Source organism: Toxorhynchites rutilus, chromosome 2, assembly GCF_029784135.1.
Source record: "Toxorhynchites rutilus septentrionalis strain SRP chromosome 2, ASM2978413v1, whole genome shotgun sequence".
Classification (NCBI taxonomy): domain Eukaryota; kingdom Metazoa; phylum Arthropoda; class Insecta; order Diptera; family Culicidae; genus Toxorhynchites; species Toxorhynchites rutilus.
The window spans coordinates 119665535-119690451 of record NC_073745.1 but is presented as its reverse complement, the minus strand read 5'-3'; the positions used below and the strand labels follow the sequence as shown (position 1 = coordinate 119690451).

The 24917-nt window shown below is 37.1% G+C and overlaps 1 protein-coding gene across 9 annotated transcripts in view; it reads left to right on the top strand.

Moving 5' to 3' along the window:
- Positions 1-24917, top strand: part of LOC129768148 (nyctalopin-like) — a 324518-nt gene that overhangs the window by 145242 nt on the left and 154359 nt on the right. The gene's annotated exons all lie outside the window — the stretch shown is intronic.

Genomic DNA, 24917 nt, shown 5'->3' with positions numbered 1-24917 from the left:
AAAATATGAAAATATGAAAATATGAAAATATGAAAATATGAAAATATGAAAATATGAAAATATGAAAATATGAAAATATGAAAATATGAAAATATGAAAATATGAAAATATGAAAATATGAAAATATGAAAATATGAAAATATGAAAATATGAAAATATGAAAATATGAAAATATGAAAATATGAAAATATGAAAATATGAAAATATGAAAATATGAAAATATGAAAATATGAAATATGAAAATATGAAAATATGAAAATATGAAAATATGAAAATATGAAAATATGAAAATATGAAAATATGAAAATATGAAAATATGAAAATATGAAAATATGAAAATATGAAAATATGAAAATATGAAAATATGAAAATATGAAAATATGAAAATATGAAAATATGAAAATATGAAAATATGAAAATATGAAAATATGAAAATATGAAAATATGAAAATATGAAAATATGAAAATATGAAAATATGAAAATATGAAAAATATGAAAATATGAAAATATGAAAATATGAAAATATGAAAATATGAAAATATGAAAATATGAAAATATGAAAATATGAAAATATGAAAATATGAAAATATGAAAATATGAAAATATGAAAATATGAAAATATGAAAATATGAAAATATGAAAATATGAAAATATGAAAATATGAAAATATGAAAATATGAAAATATGAAAATATGAAAATATGAAAATATGAAAATATGAAAATATGAAAATATGAAAATATGAAAATATGAAAATATGAAAATATGAAAATATGAAAATATGAAAATATGAAAATATGAAAATATGAAAATATGAAAATATGAAAATATGAAAATATGAAAATATGAAAATATGAAAATATGAAAATATGAAAATATGAAAATATGAAAATATGAAAATATGAAAATATGAAAATATGAAAATATGAAAATATGAAAATATGAAAATATGAAAATATGAAAATATGAAAATATGAAAATATGAAAATATGAAAATATGAAAATATGAAAATATGAAAATATGAAAATATGAAAATATGAAAATATGAAAATATGAAAATATGAAAATATGAAAATATGAAAATATGAAAATATGAAAATATGAAAATATGAAAATATGAAAATATGAAATATGAAAATATGAAAATATGAAAATATGAAAATATGAAAATATGAAAATATGAAAATATGAAAATATGAAAATATGAAAATATGAAAATATGAAAATATGAAAATATGAAAATATGAAAATATGAAAATATGAAAATATGAAAATATGAAAATATGAAAATATGAAAATATGAAAATATGAAAATATGAAAATATGAAAATATGAAAATATGAAAATATGAAAATATGAAAATATGAAAATATGAAAATATGAAAATATGAAAATATGAAAATATGAAATATGAAAATATGAAAATATGAAAATATGAAAATATGAAAATATGAAAATATGAAAATATGAAAATATGAAAATATGAAAATATGAAATAATATGAAGAAAATATGAAAATATGAAAATATGAAAATATGAAAATATGAAAATATGAAAATATGAAAATATGAAAATATGAAAATATGAAAATATGAATATATGAAAATATGAAAATATGAAAATATGAAAATATGAAAATATGAAAAAATTGAAAATATAAAAATATGAAAATATGAAAATATGAAAATATGAAAATATGAAAATATGAAAATATGAAATTATGAAAATATGAAAATATGAAAATATGAAAATATGAAAATATGAAAATATGAAAATATGAAAATATGAAAATATAAAAATTTTAAAATATGAAAGTATGAAAATATTGAAAACACACACTGAATTGAGCCTTAAAGTGGTATGACTAGATGTATTTCTTCACAAAATCTACTCATCTTTATTTAGTTTATCACTATAAATGAAAGTTCAGTTCGAACGGGTACGTAACAGGCTACCGCCAATAGCTTCCCAGCGCAAGAGGTTAATCTTACTTTCCCCGATTTGAAAAAAATCCATAAATATGACACTTGAAAATCTGCAATCCTCATCCGGTCGATGTGTCTCGTCTAAAAGCTTATAACCAAAAGATCAAAACCACTCGCAAACATTGGCGCATACGTCCGTTCAGCCTGCCATGAAACATTCCCATTCCATTCCACGTAGAGCCTGTAGCGGCCGAGATAATCAAAGCGAGGCTTTATTGGATCATTCAATAAACCTGAAACAATTTTATACACATCAACCAACCAGTCAGACTCAACCCAATAGGCTCAATAGGGTTGGCTGTTGCACTTTGTTGTTTTCGTTTCGCTCGGAGGATGAGTGTGCGAAATGCGAATATGCAGACAGGAGAAGGCTCATACTCGGACCTCTGCCACATCGGACCGTTGCTGGTCGGTACGTGCAGTAATGTGCCGCGGTTCGATCGATTTTTTCTCTGCCGAAGAGCTAACCGTTCCCTTATGCCTATGGTGAATCGAAGAATCGGCTGTGCATACGAATCGGTAGGCCTTTTTCATGCCCCGGCAGAGAAGTGAGGCGCACAGACAGACGACGAGATAATATCGTATTGAAAGGCTTAATCGATAATATAAATTATTCTGCTTATCTATTTGAAATGCCGCTTGCATACGATGAAAGGAACGCAGGCAAGAGAGAGTAAGAAGTGTCGATTCAATGGGCGATTGATTTTTGCGCATCGAAGTTGAACGCGGATTTTACGTGTCACCTCCCAGATGGTGAAACATGGTGCCTAATCAGAACTGTTTGCTCCTCTGACCTTTGAGAGGCTTTCGATGGATCCCAGATATTTCCGTTTTTTTTTTCTTTAACCTATTTGTATACAACCGTTGGCTCCGGAACAATGCTCCCTTCGTTGCGTTCGTAGATAACTTTCTATTTACTCAGTTGTATTGATTGAAGATAGAAGCAGGCCCCGTGGAATAGAGTTCTAGCCGCAGCCTACATTGTGCCCGAGTCAGCTGGCTAATACAACACGTGTTGATCGATTCTAATACATTAACCCGGACCACCAGTCGGACGAACATGAAAGTGAGAAATAGATATCATTTTAATGGCGCACATTTCGCTCCAAATGCGGGGGAAATTGTTTTATGATTGGTTAGGTCTTATCAATATTTAAGTAACTGTTTCGTTCACCTTTTGAGGTTCGTGACGTGTAAAAGGTGGAATATTAATTGGATAAAGGTCTGCCCATTGTTGCCGCTGCTTGAGAATTGTTTTCTTTCCTTTTGATAATAGATTCATTCATATTAGCGGATTGATTTCCCATTAATGATTTTCTTCTTTGCATATTCGACTTCATTTCATCGACGAAGATCAATTCGAAATAAAGCCTCATTTAACTTTGTCTCCTACTGTCTCGTCTCTCTGTTTTCATGGTTAAAAACACGAATGTTATGGATACTGCACACATAAAACTATGTAATAAAATTATATTCAAACCAGGTTACAAAAAAATTGCCCTGATTGACCCTGATTCTGAAATGGATTCACAGAATTAAATGATACTCGAACACGAAACTACAATTCAGCACATTCATGATCAATTCGAATTCCCCTGCCAGAAAATTCTATCGATCGACTGATATTCTGACCAACGATTTAATGCATCCATTATCACTTCGAATTGTGTACCACAAGGATTGAATGTACCATCCGCTACCCGTGAAACCTTTTTCCGTGACAATGTTTTCATATCATCTAGGAAATTAAGTTGCATTTCATGCACATCCGCGGCTCTTGGTGGCCCGGTGCAAAAACGCTCGCAATGCACGCAAACCGGAACCCTATCCCTGCACAAATATGTAATCTCTTGGATTGGAATAGTTACGCGAGGTTCATGAGCGGGACGATGCAGGAAAGCCTCTTCGAACGGAACGCAGCGAAAGAGAGTCGCGGCGTTTGTTTACCCGATCATACCCCGTCCAGATGAAGGTCCCAAAATATGCTCCCATGTGTCGTAGTCGTCATCCTCGTCATCGTTATTCACCGGCCAATGTGTGTTTGGGTATCCGGACAGGAAAGCACATCGTATAAACATGAATAATTTCTAATCAATTGCGCGCCTGGCGGAGGATCCACCCCTGGTGCTCGTGAGGAGGTGGCAGGACGCGACAGCATGATGGGTTGTTTACTGCAGAGGATTCACTCTGTAGTGCGAGCAGAAGCCAGATGAGCGCTACTCCTTCTTGGAAATCAACAAACAAACAACACCCCATCAGCTGCCAGGGGGATTGAAAGGTGATAAAATATGATAATGGTTGGAAAACAATGTGCGGTAGGAGATATCGCGCCAAAGCCGGCGATGTTGGTTAGTGTCTGATTAAATTTCATCCCTCGGGTTTCGGAGCTGTGAAATTACTCGGAAGTGAGCCATAGGCCAGAGATGCCAGGTCTACGGAAATGTTCGTAGATCTCCGGATTTGTTTGCTTTTTGGAGAAACAAGACCCGTAGGCAAATTCTGCGGGATTTAGTATACTGTACAAAATTTTGTTTTCAATATATGCTCGCTTTTGAATCATATTATTTGATTTTGACGAAGCGAGACGGAGAAAACTCATGTCGTTACCAATTTGTTTTGTATTTTATTAACGAGGCTTTTCATTTATGAACTTGAAAATGAAAATGATTACTTACTTGCTCATTCCACTTCAGCCGGAGTCATTTTCGATTGATGCAGTCACGCTTACCGATAAAAAAAAACTGGCGCCGTCAACTGATTGAATTTAAAAACCAGACTTCCAAATATCTTATAAATATGAATAAATATTTTAGCCAACCTAACAAGATCCATTATTTCTACGTGAACTGCTTTGTAAGGCGCAGTTAGAATGATCTGATTTAGGTCAAATATACATCGGTCTATTCGGTTTCTAGTATCTATGCCGAAAATTGTTCCATTATGAATCTTTTATAAAATTTCTCGTCCTTATTGACAAAACACTGGGACAGATTTTGACAAACTTTTCTTGAGGTGAATTTGTCACTCAGTAAAATCATTCGCCATAAACAGGAATAAATGGAAATTACTTGGTGCCATAGGAAAGGCGTAGAAACACCTTGCAACAAGTGATGGAATACAGTTACTCTTCTATTGACCAAATCTGACCGCTTTCGGGCTACTTTTGACATAGGATTATGTGTTTGATTTTTATATAAGCGGGTAACTCTACAAAAAATGTAACGATTCATTAAGAGTTTTCAAACGCATATTACTCAAAATCGTTATAGCAACATATGTTGTTTTTGCTTAAGACATGAACAGTGAATATAGTAAGAAACAGTTAACAATATGACTATTAAAATGGGTATGTTTTTTTCGAATTTACTAGCCACTCGTTTTCCCCCACCACGCAACGAGTAATCTTTTTGCCTATAATTCGGCGTTAGCTCACAATGATGTGTACATACAGTTTGTATGTACAATTTGGAATCCAAAAGATAGAGCAAAAAAATTGTTTTTTTCATGGTAACCTTAACGTCACTTAGAAAAAAGCGCTATATCGGTTATTTCAAGAGATAGGAAAAAAAAACTTTGTTCTACAAAGATGTCTCGAATAACTGGGACTACAACATTGTTGAACTATATTTACCTCTATCTATAGAGACAAGAAAGTTAGATTTTTTATTTCATCGACAATTTTGGTCACCCTATTTTTGATAACATAAAAATGAGCGCTTACAACTTTTTCGAAGATAGTTTTTGTCTAGAGAATAACTGTCGAGCTCTGAATGCTAATTTCAACCTCAATACATCTCCTGGACCATTGTGCAGTGGGGTAAAAATCGTGATTTTTGAAGATTTTGCTTGAATTCTCACCAGGAATGGTTTGCAGCGGAATTAAGAAAGATAGAAGTTGGGTGTCAAAGAACAAATTGTAGAGTGGTTTGAGAGCTTTAATTTGATTGATAAAAACAATCAAGTTAATATGAATTTTTGGGATAAAATTAATAATTACACATTAAAAATTACTAACTTTGAAATTTTTACTTCCAAAAAGTTATTTAATTCACTCATTCAGATGTTCCACTAATATATCTTGTTCTAAAGCAATAAAAATTGGCTTACGCGGCGTACTTTTTTAGTGTAGAGTAAGTTTGAGGCAACAAAATCCGAAACAAAAAAAAAGTTCTATAACTCTGTCATTGTTGAAATTCGAAAATATGCATAGGAGGATTTTTTTCATCAAACATGATCATCTATCACCTCCTGAGAGATTCTGGAAAAAAAAAGTTTTTCATCTAAGAAAGGTATTTCCTGGCTTTGAGAGGATGAATCAAAAATTAAATTCTGTTTTTATTCTCAATAAACGAAAAATATTTGCATGAAAAACGAATAAAAAAAAATTTTTTTTTGACTCGATTGTATACAGGATTCGAATTTATACAGTGAAAAAAAAAACGAAAACTGTATATAATGGAGTCCGCGCTGTATTATGAATTATACTGTCAATTGTGATAATATGTACTTTACTGATGGGTGCTCTATGAATGAGTCCACAGGATTTGGAGTGTTCAACGAATTTTGACGTGGGACTACGTCTAACCGGAATATATGGAGGGTAAAATGAAAACCTAAACACAGAACATGCAGGAAAAAATGAAAGATTTTGAATGCTTATAGCTCGAACATTTTGTACTGGATAGGAGAGATGTTTGCATCAATTGATAGGGAATATTTCTACGCATCTATCGCAACTAGTAAAATGTTGTTTTTCATTAGATAAACAATTGAATAACTGTAAAATATTAGGCGTTATCTAAACGCTCTAACTGCATCGTTTTGATTGGCCCGATTTACGGTTTCCCTAACACAGCCATCAAAACCAAGCAGCCTTGGGGAAATCGGCATTGCAAATACATGAAAGTAGGGGGACTTTTGTTCTCATCGAAAAATGTTCCCTAACACAGACTTTAAAACCAAGCAGCGAAATCGGCATTGCAAACACACGAAAGTAGGGGGAGCTTTTGTTCCCACCGAAATGTGTTCCCTAATAGAGATTTCTAAACCAAGGTGCCTGGAGAAATTGGTATTTCAAATTCATGCAAAGAACCTGGGAAAATCGTGCAGACACTAGAAGCGAATGAACGTCCCAGTTTCAAGCAAATTCGAGATTCGAGACTTTTACACTTTTGGGATGTAAACTTCAGAGGGAAATGTAAAATAAAATAATCGTTTGATATTTTTTTTTGTCTTTATTGGAAAGATTTTCAGCCTTAGGCTGGTTCATCAAACGTTTGATAATTCTTCCGTACATATATTTTGTTCTAGTCATCATACCAAACGTAAAAGGTCCGTAATTAAATTTACTTGTAACGAAGAACAATCAATCACAATAAATAAATTGACTTTACATGGCATTTGTTCATTTTTGACGTAGGATTACGTCTTTCGGGAACATATTGGGGTACAAATTGAAAATCGAAAATCGAGCGCGCCGTGAAAATTGTCCATTTTCAAATGCTTATTGTTCAGTCATTTCATGATGGATTGATGAGATTTTTGCATCAATAAATTTCGGCACTCCATAACAATTTTTTACATTGAATAAAATAGTATATATCATGAAACTAACTTTCGAACAATCGAAAAATCTCAACCCCTATCATAACGAAAATACCTACTTCTGATTGGTCTAAATTGACGACACATGTGGCGGGTCCCTAACAGAGACATCCAAACCAAGCTGCCTGGGGGAAAATCAAAAAAATCGGAATCGGCAAAATCGGAATTACAAACACATGAAGGTAGGGGAAGCTTTTGTTCCCATCGAAATGTGTTCCCTAACAAAGACGTCAAAACCAAGCTGCTTGGGGGAAATCGGCATTCCAGATACATGAAAGTAGGGGGAGCTTTTTTCCCACTGTCATGTATTCCCTAACAGAGATTTCAAATCCAAGGTGTCTGGGGGAAATCAGCATGTAAATACACTCGTGGCCGATAGTTTAACTATCGACATGCACAAATGGATAGTGCTCATTGTAACTAGTGTAGGCATTGCTGGCGAATACGTTGGGAGCGATGAACGAGTGTTTTTTTTTTTTTGTTATTTTCGTTCCAATAAGAATCTTTCGATGGGTTGATTGAAGAATAATGTTTCAATGAACAGAATAGAACTTATGCTTGATGAAATAGAAATAAAATTTAAATGTGGAACTTTTATGTTGGTTGCTTCGTGAAATTTCATATCAATGGCCGATCATGTATTGTAAAACTTTTAGCACAACTGTAAGTGTAAAATTGTATATGGTAGCTATTGTGTTTAAATGACTTCAAATATGAAAACATTTTTTTTCTCCCAAGGAAAGTTAATGCGACGAGCAAAATTCGAAAAAAAGAAGGAATATTCCAAAAAGTGATTTCACATATGCTCTTCATATCGTATTGGGTGCTGTTAGCCTAATTTAAATTCGCATTGAGGCAAGTAGTATCGTGTTCCGTTGGGTTCAAAGCTAAAAGGAAATGGATTGTATAAACACTCAGAAAATAAAAAATTATAAATGAAATTATTTTTGCCATTTCAAATATATTTACTCTATACTAAAGTAACACTTTTTTTTTGGTGAGAAAACTTGTGTTCGATAATGATAGTTATCTTATATTACATTGATGAGCTTTTTTTCTCTATTTCATCCATACATAACATAGGAACCATCTCGTCCAGGGCCACAGAGGACGGCTTTGGTACGTGTTACGCATCATCTAATGACTAATCACCATCCTTCTATCATTATCACTCGGTTATGGACACTGATGGAGTGAACAAACAATACCTAACAACAAGACAAAACGGACCCAAATCACTATCGAAGAGTTTAACAATGTAATTCTTCAAACATATCAAAAATCAGCATGCAGCAGATAGCCTAACGGAATTCTACGTCAACTATGCGGTCGTGTCTTGGACACAACCCTCCTGTGACTTTTTTCACTCACAGAGCAAATATATTGAACTCAATTGAATTTGGAAACTGTTTCATTCAATCAAGAATATAGTCAATACAAACGAATGATTGCTAAGCTAAGGTAGTTCCACGTCAACCTTGCGGTTATATCATAGATACAACCCACCCATTTTTTTAGCACCTCCCACAGTCTTCAGAATCCTTTCTCAGTGTATGCACAATACAGTGGGCGCTGGACAGCGTCGCCTCACGACCTGTTGAACACTATTACATTGTGTCGGATAGTCTTAGCTCTATCGAAGCTATCCGTAAAGTGAGGCCGGAAAAGCACTCGCCGTACTTTCTTGAGAGAATACCAGAAATTTTGTGTGCTTTATCCAGACGCTGTTATGTCATCACCTTCACATTGCTCAATTGCGGGCTGACTCATTAGCAAAGGTGGGTGCGATTGAAGGCGAAATTAATCAGCGTCAAATCGCCTTCAATGAATTCTGTTCTGTAGTCCGTAAAAATATCATCACTAACTGGCAACGCAAATGGAACGAAGATGAATTGGGCCGGTGGTTTCACTCAATTATCCCTAAGGTTAGCCTCAAACCATGGTTCAAAAGTCTGGACTTGAGTCGCGACTTTATTCGCAACTTCTCCCGACTCTTGTCCAATCATTGTTTGTTAGTCGCGCTACTTTTTCGTTTTAAGCTTGCCGACAACAATCTCAGCGTTTGTGGCCATGGTTACCACGACATCGAGCACGTTGTTTGGTCGTGCGAGTTGTATCTTGTCGCCAGATCGAATTTAGAAAACTCCCTTCGGAAAGGAAGGCAGCCCAATGTGTCGGTGAGAGATGTGTTGGCTCGGTTAGACCTTGATTACATGTCCCAAATATATGTTTTCCTTAAAGCTATCGGTCTTCGAATGTGAATTTTCATACATCCTTTTCCCCTCCTTTTTGTCATTCACAAGCTATCAGTTCCCTTCCTACTAACATTAGAATAAGTTAAATTGTAAATACATATTAGATGTAAGGATAATCTTAAGAGTTGAGTGTGAAGTGTCAGTGTGAATGAGAATGTGAATGTGAATGTGAGTGTGAGTGTGAACGCACATCTCCTTACATCCCATCCTTTTCCTAATGAAAATGTGTCACCCTTCTAAACTCGAGTCGACCGCGAGTAATCGGTTTCCTATTTTATTAACCAAAGAATTAAGGAAACATGTTAATATATGCTAGTTGAAATATAGTTAAGAGTATGGCTCCTTTAAACTTATGTAACTACGCCTGTAAAAATGAACGGATTAATAAAGAAAAAGGCATTTATCAGTTGTCAGAATCAATGGAGAAATGATCTAGGAATGATCTTGAAGATGATATTGGATCATTTCACTTTACACTCCCTAAATATTTAACGAGAGCCTGGCTCTAACTTATTGACATTGTTAGACGTTGATAGAGATTTTATTATATTGAAGTCCAAGGTTGTCCAAGGTTGTCCAAGGTTGTTATATTGAAGTTCAGGATGTTGTCCAACCATTTCGTGCTCAATTCACGTTTTATCGTGTAGGTCTTGCTACTAACAATTAATGGAATTGCGGGCCAGGATGTCATTATATCGAGCATGTTGTTTGGTTATGTAACAAATACAATTAACTAATTTAACTGGCTGCTTATTTGAAAGTTCGAAAGGGTATACTCACGCATATTTTCAGGGCTTCCATTTGATGTATCAAAAAAGAAAAAAAATACATACTTTGGACAATGGAAAAACTCAATTCAAATGCAATAACTACACATAATATCGAGTGCAGCGGACAAGCAAAATCAGGTTCCTCCTGGCTTCCGTGGGAATAATTCACCTTCGAACGACCCAGCACTCGAAGGGACATCAAAAACCCCAACTGTCCCTATTTTACCGTCCAGTTCAACTTCCCAATCGGGATTTATAAAGTTGACTGACCTTGTGGCTCAAATCTTCACATGCTTTAATGTTTCCGACTCCATCAGAACCATTGTCATATCAATGCTTCCAGTATTAAAGACAATTTTGCAACAATTGATGCAAACATGGCCCCTCCTTGCAATGATTATCTCTCTTGATGTCTAATTCAAATAGAGAGGTCGGAGATATCACTGTTTTACAGTGGAATTGTCGTAGTCTTATCCCTAAATTGGATACATTCAAATTTTTAATTCATAAGTTCAATTGTGATGTTTTTGCTCTGTCCGAAACTTGGCTTTCTTCGCGAGATGATCTCTCTTTCCACGATTTTAATATTATACGCTTGGACCGTGATGACAGATACGGAGGGGTGGTATTGGGGATCAATAAGTGCCACTCATTTTTTCGAATTGACCTTCCACCTATTGGAGGGATTGAAGCTGTTGCTTGTCATGCAAACATCAGAGGAAAAGACCTCTGTATTGTCAGCTTGTATTGGCCTCCGAGAGCTGCGGTTAGCCGCAAGCAACTTGTTGACATATGCTCACTCCTTCCTGAGCCACGATTGATCTTGGGAGACTTCAACTCTCACGGAACTGCCTGGGGGGAACAGTACGACGACAATCGTTCACTGTTGATATATGATCTTTGTAACAGCTTCAATATGAACTGATTCCGCTCCTGTGCAAAAAATTGTTCGAGATATACCACAAGATAGGTGCGATCTTGATTCCGAGTTTTCGATGGTAGAATTCTCTCTTGCTCTTCTTTCATGTAACAATTCTGCTCCGGGATCGGATAGAATTAAGTTCAACTTGCTGAAAAACCTCCCTGATGTGGCGAAACATCGCTTGTTGAATTTATTCAATCGGTTTCTGGAGCATAATATTGTTCCAGATGATTGGAGACAAGTGCGCATTATAGCTATTCAAAAACCCGGAAAACCCGCGTCCGACTTCAATTCGTACCGCCCAATAGCAATGCTGTCTTGTATACGGAAATTGTTGGAGAAAATCATCTTGTTTCGCCTTGATCGATGGGTTGAAACGAATGGCCTACTCTCAGATACACAATATGGGTTCCGCAGGGGCAAGGGGACGAATGATTGTCTTGCGTTGCTTTCTTCAGAAATTCAAATGGCTTACGCCGGAAAAAAACAAATGGCTTCAGTATTCTTGGACATAAAGGGGGCCTTTGATTCTGTTTCAATAGAGGTTTTGACAGACAAATTACACTCTCGGGGTCTGCCGCCTCTATTGAATAATATGTTATATAACTTGCTTTGTGAGAAGCATTTGAACTTTTCTCACGGAGATTCGGCAGTAAGTCGGGTCTCTTACATGGGCCTCCCCCAGGGCTCATGTTTAAGCCCCCTTTTGTACAACTTCTATGTAAGCGACATCGACAATTGCCTTACACAAAATTGCAGCCTAAGACAACTTGCAGATGATGGAGTGGTCTCTGTCGTAGGATCAACAGAATCCGACCTACAAGAACCCTTACAAGATACTTTGAACAATTTTTCAACCTGGGCCATTGGGCTAGGGATCGAATTCTCCACGGAGAAAACAGAGATGGTGGTTTTTTCTAGGAAGCATAGACCAGCAAAACCAAAACTTCAACTTTTGGGTAAACCGATCACTCATGCTATGTCATTCAAGTATCTTGGGGTCTGGTTCGACTCCAAATGTACTTGGGGGGCCCATATTAGGTATCTGAGTAAAAAATGCCAACAAAGAATAAATTTTCTCCGTACAATTACCGGCACCTGGTGGGGAGCCCATCCCGAAGATCTTATAATGTTGTATAGAACAACTATTCTCTCAGTGATGGAGTATGGCAGTTTCTGTTTTCAATCAGCTGCCAAAACACACTTAATTAAACTCGAGCGAATTCAGTATCTTTGTCTCCGTATTGCGTTGGGATGTATGCCCTCAACGCATACCATGAGTCTCGAGGTTTTGGCAGGCCTACTCCCACTAAAAGATCGCTCAATTTATTATCTCTTCGGTTCTTCATCCGGTGTAAGGTCATGAACCTATTGGTGATCGGAAATTTTGAGCGGCTGATCGAGCTAAATTTTCACTCCGGATTCATGAGTTCATATCATGAATTCATCTCCATGCAGGTTGATCCTTCTTCGTATATTCCCAACCGTGTTTGTTTCCCTGACTACATCAATTCCTCTGTGCATTTTGATCTGTCCATGAAGCAAGATATCCATGGATATTCAGATTACCAACGATCGAGGATCGCTCCAACGATCTTCGATGAAAAATATAGGGGTATCAATTGTGATAATATGTACTTTACTGATGGGTCCACTATAAACGAGTCCACAGGATTTGGAGTGTTCAACGAATTTGTTAGCACCTCACACAGTCTTCAGAATCCTTGCTCAGTGTATATTGCTGAATTGGCAGCAATTCATTGGGCGCTGGACAGCGTCGCCTCACGACCTGTTGAACACTATTACATTGTAACGGATAGTCTTAGCTCTGTCGAAGCTATCCGTTCAGTGAGGCCGGAAAAGCACTCGCCGTACTTCCTTGAGAGAATACGAGAAATTTTGAGTGCTTTATCCAGACGCTGTTATGTCATTACCTTTGTGTGGGTCCCTTCTCATTGCTCAATTCCGGGTAATGAGAGGGCTGACTCATTAGCAAAGGTAGGTGCGATTGAAGGCGATATTTATCAGCGTCAAATCGCCTTCAATGAATTTTACTCTTTAGTCCGTAAAAATACCATCGCTAACTGGCAACGCAAATGGAACGAAGATGAATTGGGCCGGTGGTTTCACTCGATTATCCCTAAGGTTAGCCTCAAACCATGGTTCAAAAGTCTGGACTTGAGTCGGGACTTTATTCGCACCTTCTCCCGACTCATGTCCAATCACTGTTCGTTAGATGCGCTACTCTTTCGTTTCAATCTGGCCGGCAGCAATATCTGCGTTTGTGGCCGAGGTTACCACGACATCGAACACGTTTTTTGGTCGTGTGAGGTGTATCTTGTTGCCAGATCGAATTTAGAGAACTCCCTTCGGGCTAGAGGAAGGCAGCCCAATGTGCCGGTGAGAGATGTGTTGGCTCGGTTAGACCTTGATTACATGTCCCAAATATATGTTTTCCTTAAATCTATCGATGTTCGTGTGTGATTATCCTTATATCCTTATACCCTCTATTTCTTCCTTTGTGAGTAATTGGTCCGCTTGCTATAAACAGGAGAATGAAATGTAAATTCACAACAGATGTACGAATAGATTTAAGAATTGAATGTGTGTGATTATCAACATTGTAATAATTTCCTTATACCCCATCCTTTTCCTGAGAAAATGTCACCCTTTTAATCTCGAGTCCACCACGAGTAATCGGTTTCCCACATTACTAACCATAGATTTAAGAAAATTGTTCATATATATAGTTTTAAAAATATATTTAAGATTTCGGCTCCTTTAAACTTCTGTAACTGAGCCTGTAAAAATAAACGAATTTATAAAAAAAAAAACTACACATAATCACAGTCTTATGTCAAGATCCCGTCCGTGCTTCTAGGCCATCAACATCATCAACTTTTTTCTTTCAAATGGTCCAATTGTTGACAGTACAGTATCGATGGTTGGCCGTAAGGGGACAACTTATAGCCATCCAACTCAACACATATCAAAACCATCCTAACCGTTAATCTTGGCTATGTATCAGGTTGTGTCAGCTCACCACATTTCAACCACTTCGCACTTGACGTCGTCGTTCAATGTTAGAGGCGGAAGAACTTTGAAGTTAATAATAGAAAAAATAAACCATCAATCATGTCACATTTTTATGAAAAAAAGTTTCAAATAATAACTCTTTTTGCTGCGAACGGAGTTTGATGATTAGAAAATCAATCAAATCGGAATTCCTCTCAGATTACATACAACGGTACTATGCCCTTCTATGTTTTCCAATCAATAACGAGCATCTAACTGAGTAGCGATTAACACTTTGGACATACCAGTAGCAAACATTTCGAAGCGAACGATTTGAGGTCCGCACAGAAGCAGTCCGTCAACTGGTAATAAATAAACTGTAGCGAAGATAATAATATTTCGGTCAAAAAGAATCTCAGATGAAACGCAAGTTCAGATGAATAAATTATCGAAATCATATTATGCCCCGTAATGATTTCAGCAATGTTTCAATCAAAATCAATAAAAAAAATTTACCATCCTCAACTGCTTCTACAAACCTTTTACCACCCAAACCATCGGCCCTTTTCAAAGGCCCCAAAATTTCTTCTAAACATTTAATTCTTAAAATTCGATTCATTTTAAGGGGGGATTCATACTCATTCTGGAAAATCGAAAAAATCGATTCTTTTCTTTGCATTCTCGGAAGGCTTTTGCTTCAGAAATGTTGGACAGGGAATATGTTTTTAATATTTTATCTCTTTAAAAAGTTACAACAAAAACCATGGGGTTACCTCAAGGGAAGTAGCATAGCTGTACGGATCTTTAAGCGCGTTTTTCTCGAAAACTCTGTTGTTTCAGCTAGTGGTACTTTTATCTCAGAATCTAGTGGACCAATTTGGCTGAAAGTTTCTTTTCAAAATGTAAAAATGAATTATGTAAATCGTTACGTAACCGTTTCCCGATATCTCGTTTTCTTTTAGTAGCATTTTTTTTACAGGTCAATTTTATTCAAGTTGCCGCCATTTTGGCAATTTTAAGAATTTTCAAAAATCGCTACGTAACAATTTAGATAATTCATTTTTATTTGCTGAAAACCAGACATTTGGCATCAAAATTATTTTTGAAAAAGCCCGATTTCCGGCGATTTTTTGGTTTTCAAAAATCTTAAATTTTAACGTTTTTGACACCAGTCAATGAATTTCGAACGAGCTAATATTTTGCATGGGGTATATTATCGTGCAAATCAACATTTTATATCAAGTTCCGAATGAAAAATCTATTTTTATTGGCACCGAAGAGCATACATTTCGTTTTGTATTCCGAGAAAAAATGAAGTCCCAGAGTGCCGATTTTTGCCAAAAAAATTTTCTCGCCATGACACTAGATCTCGACGTTTCATGCCATTTTATGACATTTGGCATAAAAAAAAATTTCGAAAACCTCGATTTCCTTTACACCCCCCTTGGGCGATTTTTCGATTTTCAAAACACTCAAACCGCTTTGCGCCACTCTCCATTAAGTCCGATTGAGCTGAAATTTAGCATATGGTGTTTTTTCGAGGTGGTGAACATTTTGTATAGGGTAACTTTTTTGAAATTTTAGGGTCGATTTTTTCCCATACATTCATTGGTACCCTTGTAGTGTTCATGTATGATTGAATTATACGATTGCATAATATTTCACGAGCAAATAATGAAGTAAATAAATGAATATATAATTGCATGTCGTCGCAGTGTGCGTGAGCGGCGGAAAAGACCACCGTGATAAATGTTGGATTTGATCTTTATTTGATTTCAATTTTAATTTGAAGAACTTTTAATATGCATGTTCAGAGCGGAACGTATTGACAAAAACGAAAAAAATGCTATATGGCTAGCAGGGGCATTGTTCTTGTGAAAACAAGAATCAATCATGAATCACCATCTTTAGCTGCTTCAGATTGAATCATGAACTTTTTCAGGATTACCAAAATTTTCTACTAAAAGGTTGATTCTAAAATTTCGATGTGTTTCAGAATCAATAACAAGCGAATTGAATAAAATAATTCCGTAGTCCTACGTTAACAATACTGTCATGTCCTGAACACCACCCTACATGTTTGATTTCGACAATATTGCAATTACATTTCAGCTCGGATTCAAAAGTTGTAACAGTGAATGATAGGTTCATAAAAAAAATCAGAAGAAATTAAAGCCAAATTTTATTTGTATTTGAAAAAAAAAATCTATAGCTTTGGCTACCGTATTTTTACCGTATCTTCAAGTAACGTTTGGTTCAGGTTCACATCAAATTTTAGCTGAATTTATATTTCACTCCAGAGTACATTCAATGCGTGTTATTCGGCATAGAAATCTCAAACAAGTACTACTAATAAAAATGACGCGAGTAATGCTACGTTGAGAAGACAAAAGTTCCACTGGAACGTTAGTGCCATCCAAGAGGAAGAAGATGTAAGAGAAAAGAGGCCTTAGGCTACAATGACAGTGGATAAGAGTTCTTTTGAAATTTAGTTGGACGACAGCTGACAAGAAATATACAACAAATTTGGAGTCAATGGCCTCAGCGTTAAGAGCGCTACGTTCAATTCAAATCAAATCGTTCAGATCAAAAATTGAGCGTCTAGTGAAAAAACTTGAATCCACAGGTACATTACAAAATGTTCCCGTGCCAGTGAGACAAAGAAGTGCCCATAGTGTCGAGAATATTGCTGCCGCTAGCGCATCAATTGAGGAAGATCCAAATCAGTCTCTCACACGTCGTTCTCAAGCGTTGGGCATCTCTGTAACGTCGTTGTGGCCTAAATTCTTACAAGATCAAATTGACGCAAGAACTGAAGCCGCTTCTCCACCAAAAGCGTCGTTTGTTCGTGAATTGGGCTGAGCAACAACTTAAAAAAGATTCGGATTTTCATCAAAAAATCATCTTCTACTAAGAGGCTCATTTCTAGCTGAACGACTTCGTCAATAAGTAAAATATGCGTTATTAGTCAGGCAGCAATCCACGACGTATATCTAGTCTCCACAGAACGGAGAGCCTCTAAAGAGCTGGGACTATCAGAAAAAATGAAAAAAATGATCTGAAGCCAAGGTCTGAATATGTTGTAAGGCCATGTATATTGCAGCCAATTCTGCAACAAACACCGAACAGGGTAAACTAAGTCTACGAAAAGTGAAGAAGTTCATATTGAATACTCCAAAACCTGTGGATCCATTAAGATTAGTAAACCACCAGTAAAAATGTTTTGGTTGGGTCAATATGTTTAAAAACTTGACAGGAATATCGCAGGTATAACTAATTAGCGGAATTCATCTGGAATACTATGCACATAATCCTTCATTGACAGGTAAATAGTAATAGAGAAATTGAACAAAATTGAAGGAATGATCTGGAAACCAGATGAAGCAGATGGACTTTCCAGAGTCATAAATTCATGAAATAGAGACATTCGCCTAGATTGAACGCTTGAGCTTAACATTTTTTCAAAGTTTGATATCACTTTAGGATTAGGTGTTTCACAGCGTATTAAAAAACGGAATGACAACTCTAAAAAACGTACGGAAAGAAAAAGTATGCCAGCTAGAATTTCTAGGCTCATTGTATGTGTTGAATGCAAACATCCTAGAACAATACGCAAACAGCGATATTGAATCCTTTCTAGATGCAAAATATAGAAAGGATTCAATATACAGGCAGCGAACCTAAAGTAAAAACTACCGTACTCCATTACAGATGAAATGGTTGTTTTATACAACCTAATCAAATCCTCAGGGTGAGACCCCACCAATTTCCTGTTATGGATCGAAGATTTCTTTTTCTTTTCTGACATTTTTGTTTCAAGTAGCCTATGGGTTTACCCCATGTTGCTCTGGAGTTAAACACAACACCTAAATACTTAAATGACATCGAGTAACGAATAGTTCTATCCAAATGTTTAAGCTGCATTCATCAGGGCCTGACAATTTCACTTCAATTGGCACATCGTCACACAATAATGTGTCTATCGCTTCTCTTTTTGCCGCAGAACCATGCAAGCTAAAAATAAACCTATTCTCTCTTCACGCTCAGTAAGAAAAATATCTCGTCTCTTTCGTACATAATCCCTTCGTTTCACGTTGATTCCTTTCATTCAGCAAACATAAGCGACGTTAGAAATCGTCACTTGGAAATTAATTTGAAGCATCCATGTATTCCGGCAGTTTGTATTAAAATGAATGTTTCCTTGCTGCATTCGAAACTAATTCACTGAAACAAATGGAAACGGTGCAGTGAGGGTTGTGCAGTATGCTTGCAGGAGTAATCATTTGCCGACGTTAGTAGTAAGCGTGAAATTAGTGATGAAACGGATAGTGGTTTGGTCGGATACTGGATACCGAATATCCGGTCAGCTTCGAGTCCGGATTGCCGAGTATGCAGCAGCCCGATGTTTGTGTTTGTACTTGCTTGTATGCGCGTATGTGTGAGTGTGTTTGTGCGTGCACGTGTATTTGTGCGTTTGCGCGTATGCGTGTTTGTACGCACCTGTGCGCCTATATGTGTGTTTGTGTGTGCGTGTGCTTGTGTGCGTTGTGTGTGCGTTTGCACATGCGCTCGCATTTCTGCGTGGGCACGCTGAAAATTTCCAGACCTAGTCGAAAATCGCGTAATTTCGTAATTTCAACAACGGAGGTATTCTAGTGTAGAGGAACGAATTTCGGAAGTTTTTTTGGGCTCCGAAAAAATAAAAACAAAGAATATTTTTACTATCCATCGTATCATTATTAATTTATCTATACCAACAATAAAACAAAAATTGAACGGATAAAAAATATTCATAATTGGAATAGTTACAAGCTGATGAAGTGAGGGGGTTCAAAAAAAGTTGTACAATTGCGTACACGATCCCAGCCTTCTGGTTACCTGAAACAAAAAATCGAGGGATTCTATCCGAGACACGACCGCTTAGGACGTAGGGCTACGCAATCTTTTTTTTTTATTTGTTGGTTTATCATTTCGGATATTATATGGGAATGCGTCGAAATTTCATAAATAACTCTTTAGTAATAAGTTCCGGGGACCCTGAGAAGATTTAATGGCTTGCGTGGTTTTGTAGAATTATTTTGAGAAGCAATGATTCTTTCTTGCCTTCGCGAGAACAATACACTAATTGGTCATATGTCACAATTTGTTTCTTTATGTCAATGCACGCATTGCACTGAGTATTTAACGATAGCCATCTTCCGTGCATCACTATTCAACAAGCATCAAACACGCGTCCGACACGCACACAGTTGCAGCGATAAAATTCAAGTGAAATATTCGCTAGAGTTCACAGCTCGAGGGGAAACATAAAACGCAAAAAGAGCAGAATAAGGAACCTTTGTTGTTTCGGACACAGAAAGATTCTGAGAATTTTCCTCAGAGGAGATGCAATACTTATACGATAGCGACAGCTTACTTACTTCGCAAATATTCTCTTTTCGCTATCCTCCTTCAGTGTTTCTATTCTAGCTCGTTTCTATAGTTGCTCGTTATTGACAGCTCTGTTCGGGAAAGCACACAAATGGACAGGACAAATGTATGAGGAAATGGGAATGCTTTCAATTTTCATCAATTTAAATTATATACAGACTATGGGATTGTAATGTACAGCATATCAACAAATCTTAGAAAATTTCTGATCCGATTGGTATGCAAATCGTTAAAATCCGTTCGCACCAAAAGTAGTTATTAACGTTAACTTTATTTAATAAAAAGGTGACCTGTTTTCTGAATTGGCACCCTTAATGTAAGACGTAGTCCTACGTCAAAATGGATCAGATTCTGAATCAGTAAATATGCCGTTATCGTATGAACCACGGACAAGTCAAAAACATGTTTTTTGACAAAACGGGGGCCGTTTGAAGAATAAGCTGTTGTTTAAAACGTTTCTTTTACGTTTGGGATTTTTCAAAATAGTAAAATTAGATGAAAAAAAAATTACTGGCTCATGCGATAGAGAGATGCATAGAGATTGTATTCATATGAATTCGACATGAATCGGTTCGGTAGAATCGATCTTTTTCCTGAAGTAAATATGTCACACTTTGCTTTGATCGAGTTGACTGCGAGTAATCAGTCTCCTACCTTATCAACCATAGAATTGAGAAAAATTGTTGAAATATACTAGTAAAAAATATAGTAAAGAATTTCGCTCCTTAAAACCTTTGTAACAAAGACTGTAAAAATAAAGGAATCTAAAAAAATTCTTGTTCGCTCGTGAAAGACGATTTCGGTCGAAACGATGGGAAGCAATGTAACCACGCCAATATATATTTCTTTGCAGCTGTTTACTTTTCACGCTGGCATACGATTCGTACGGCCACATTTTGGTAGGGGAGAGGGAGGCAAGTTGGTGACGTTAAGCTTTGGCGAGCTCTGGATCTTGGAATTATATATATATTTCTGAAATGTTGATGCATCTAACCTAACCTAATCTCAAACTTGATTCTGGCACACCGAACTGTTTTGAAGCACCCAGAACAGACAAACCTTCTTCTATAGCTTTCATAACATTCTCCAAACTGGTGTCCGATCAATATTGGTCTCTTTCTCGCTTATAAGTTCTTACCATCTGCAATAAAAAATCAAAAATTAACATAAAGTTGCAGTTCGCCAATTTCCCCCTAAGCGACTTTTTCAGTAAAAAAATTAGCTGAAAAAAATTCATGATTGACTCGCCGGAAACAAGCAGATTATGTACAATAGAGTACCTTTATCATGTATAAAATTATTTTCAAATTTTAACTTTCCTCATAAAGTGGATAATGAAATTTGAAAAAAACGAAAAAAATCACAAAATCACGATTTTTCACATATTTATTTTTCACTTTTTTTGTGATAACGTTTTCGGCAGTGTTACCGAGTGCAAAATTTGGCCTTGTTATGATGCATCTTCAGTAAAAAGTAGGTGGCGCTACCTTCATTACAACGGGTCAAATTACCGATTCGTCATCTTGCCTCCCTCGCCAACTTGCCTCTCTCTCCCCTACATAGTAATATCCACTGTTACCACCGCTAGTATTAACGATTTGCGTTTCACAGCGAATCCTCAATCCTTTCAAGAAATGTCGAGCACACAGATATTTTCTACTATGAAAATATATTATTCGTATTCAGAGCCATTCTATATGAGAGTACTTAGTCGAAATGTTATATCTTATTTGTTGTATCTCAATATGTTGGCTCAATAGAGAATGTGAATTTACACGAAAAGGAATCTGGCATTTCTGCCATAGGCCTGTATAGCTTAGGCATTTCAGAGAGGTGCCTGGTCGTTGTCTCCAAGTATTTCGGGTGGCTAGACGAGCGCAATCAATCCCTGCCAATCGGGATCCAATTTTACCTACGACGAATCCACCAGGCTGCGTCGATCAATTCACGTCACGCCACGACACTCTTCGTCCCAACTAGATGGAACGATTATAAACTAAAACATTTGCATTCATAAATATCTGACATGAGCACGTACAAATCGTAATAATTCTTCCCGTGGATCCAAACATGATAATAAATATATAAATGTCCGCTGATTCAACACTCGCTTTGTCACTTCATCTTTGCTCGAAGCCGGTCGGTCACAATCTCCATCGCTTAACCGCTGCTCATACGAACCGAACCCAACGCAACGCAACCATTTTCCCTATCGCTCGCTTATGGTGTCCCCCTGACCTTTCGCCGGGCCATCGCCATCGTGGAAAACACGCTTCCCGACTGACGGATGTTTTGCGTCACCCTCCTTACCCTCGCTCCCATTCCCACATTTGCACACCCGACACTCTCGGCGGCATGTTGGTCGCTCGGTTCGCTGTCACCGGGTTCCCTTGGTCACGATAGACCACGGGACGGTTTTTACATGCATCATAAATCAAATTATTTTATTCATCATTGTTATTGTTATCATCGTCTATCGGTTATTGGCTAATAAGCTTGGTTCTGGGAGGGAAGATTTGCTTCGGTTAGAAATGAGTGCGACTATCGAAAGGGGAAGCTGGGCTTGGTGTGGATAATCGGTGAACTTCGAGTGCATACTGGAGGGATTAGAGGCTTGCGCGCGGCGATGAATAGTAGTTTAAATTCGTATTATTTCAGTGAATAATTGAAGCGGGCACTTAAGTCGATTTCTCATCAAAATGCCAACTTTTTGGCAAACACCATAAAGTAGCAAAAGTCGAGAACCCATCTGCGCATTTATCGGTTCGGGATCTTGTTGGCAAAAACCGCCGTTCTGATGAATATTTAATGAAAATCTACCCCACACACCGAATCCGGAGTTCGGAGTTTATTCTCCACCGTAATCCCACATTCCGCGGCATCAGCAGCAGCGGAAAAGCAGCCTGAACCAATCTCATCCGGAGCTACTCCGGCCGGTAGATTTATCTTTGGGCTCCTTAGTCTCGAAGTTTTATCCCGTCCAGGCGGGCCGGGGGTAACTCTGCAATAAATTCCCCCTTTGCGTTGGTATCCCACTGATCGAGTAACCTCATAGCTCAAGAAGTTTTTTTTTTCGTCGGTCCCTTGTAGCTCCCGGATCGGTAAACTGCGTGAAACTCACCGCATGCGGGAGGTTATGGCGATGGATATAATAATAATTATTATTGTTGCGATGAAAAATTCAAATTAATTGCGTTTATTTCCTGAGCTACAGTTGTGTTGAATCTGGTGCTACGCGTGCTTGTACAAGGAATGAATCATTGGAATAAAAAGATGAAAGGGAAATATTGTGGGTCTCGAAACAATTTATTTACCAATATTCGAATGGTATGTATCAGTTAGTTTATTCAAAGCAGTACAATGTAAAAAAAAAAAAACAATGGATCCACAATTTTTTCGATGGTTGAATAAAGCCTGTCCACGTTAAATTTCGGACACTTTTCATTCAGTGTAGTTTATGAAATATTTCACTTACATCACAGCTGGAACCCTCCTCTTTATTTCGATGTCCAACATGTTTACATTCTTCTTCAGTTTGGTAAAATGGCGTCGAATCAAGTGGAAGTACGCAACTGCCGAAGAGTACCGTGTTTAGAGTGTGTAAATCGTTTGACCAGCGCTTAACTGTGGATCGGAAGGTTGGAAGCGGAACAAATCGAAAAATATGCTCCCGAAAGATGGACCGAAAGATGCCTGCCATTATTGAGAAAACATCCGCATGACAAATTTGGCTTCATTTGCTTGATTAGTTTCCGAATTATGCAGAAATTTGGCTTTCATTTGTATGGCAGCTCCCCCTTAGAGGGAAGGGGTGGAGTGTTTAACCACCGTAAAAACATTCATTGCACCCTAAAACCTCCACATGCCATGCCAACAGAACTGCCAACGTTGCACCAACGTCATGGGCTTCCCATAGAACCGATTCCATGAATCGGAAACCATTCACCATAAACACAATCCGTTTACGACAGGGACATAAATAACAGCCGAGCCAGCAAATGCTAACTCGTCACCAGGCCAAACAGCATCAACAAGGAAACTCATTGCATAAGCGCAAGGAACCATATGCGCAGAATCATAAATCAACCGAAGCAATAAACCGAACAGCAACGAAGCGATAGAACCTCCGGACACTCATGCGCGCCAGCATAAGGATCATCTCACTCAACACGAGAGTGAAAGAAGAAAGCAACACGAGTGAGAAGTTTCGTAACATAAAGAATGTAAATTAGAATTGAGCTTAGCTTGTAGGGGCAGTTCAGAAATAAAGTTAGTCTTGTATTTACCATCGACGTGAGCAGTTGTTCTTTTTTAAAAACTCTATCACCGCTCCCGAACTCATATTTTATATATATTAGGCTGTCAAAAAAGTCCTGCGGTATTTTTTTTGAATTTTCATTTGTTCATAAAATTAGTTACAATCATCTGTTTTAAGTCAAATATGCGCCGTTTTGACTTGTTCCCAACGAGATGCCAACTTCATAATACCCCTGTTATAGAAGCTCGCTTCTTTATTGGCAAAAAACTCGGATAGCCAATTTTCACAGGCCTCTTTTGTGGCTAACTTCTGACTACCTAGCTCGTTCGCCATGGACAAAAACAGGTGGTAGTCACTTGGTGCAAGGTCCGGACTATACGGCGGATGCAAAAGAACCTCCCATCCGAGCTCCCGGAGCTTCTGGCGCGTCACCAAAGAAGTGTGTGGCCTGGCGTTGTCCTGATGGAAGACAATGCGGCCTCTGTTTATCAAAGATGGCCTCTTCTTCATGAGTGCTACCTTCAAGCGGTCCAGTTGTTGGCAGTACAGGTCCGAATTGAGCGTGTGGCCATAGGGAAGCAGCTCATAATAGATTATTCCTTGACAATCCCACTAAACACACAGCAGAACCTTCCTGGCCGTTAATGAGGGCTTGGCCACCGTCTGAGCCGCTTCAG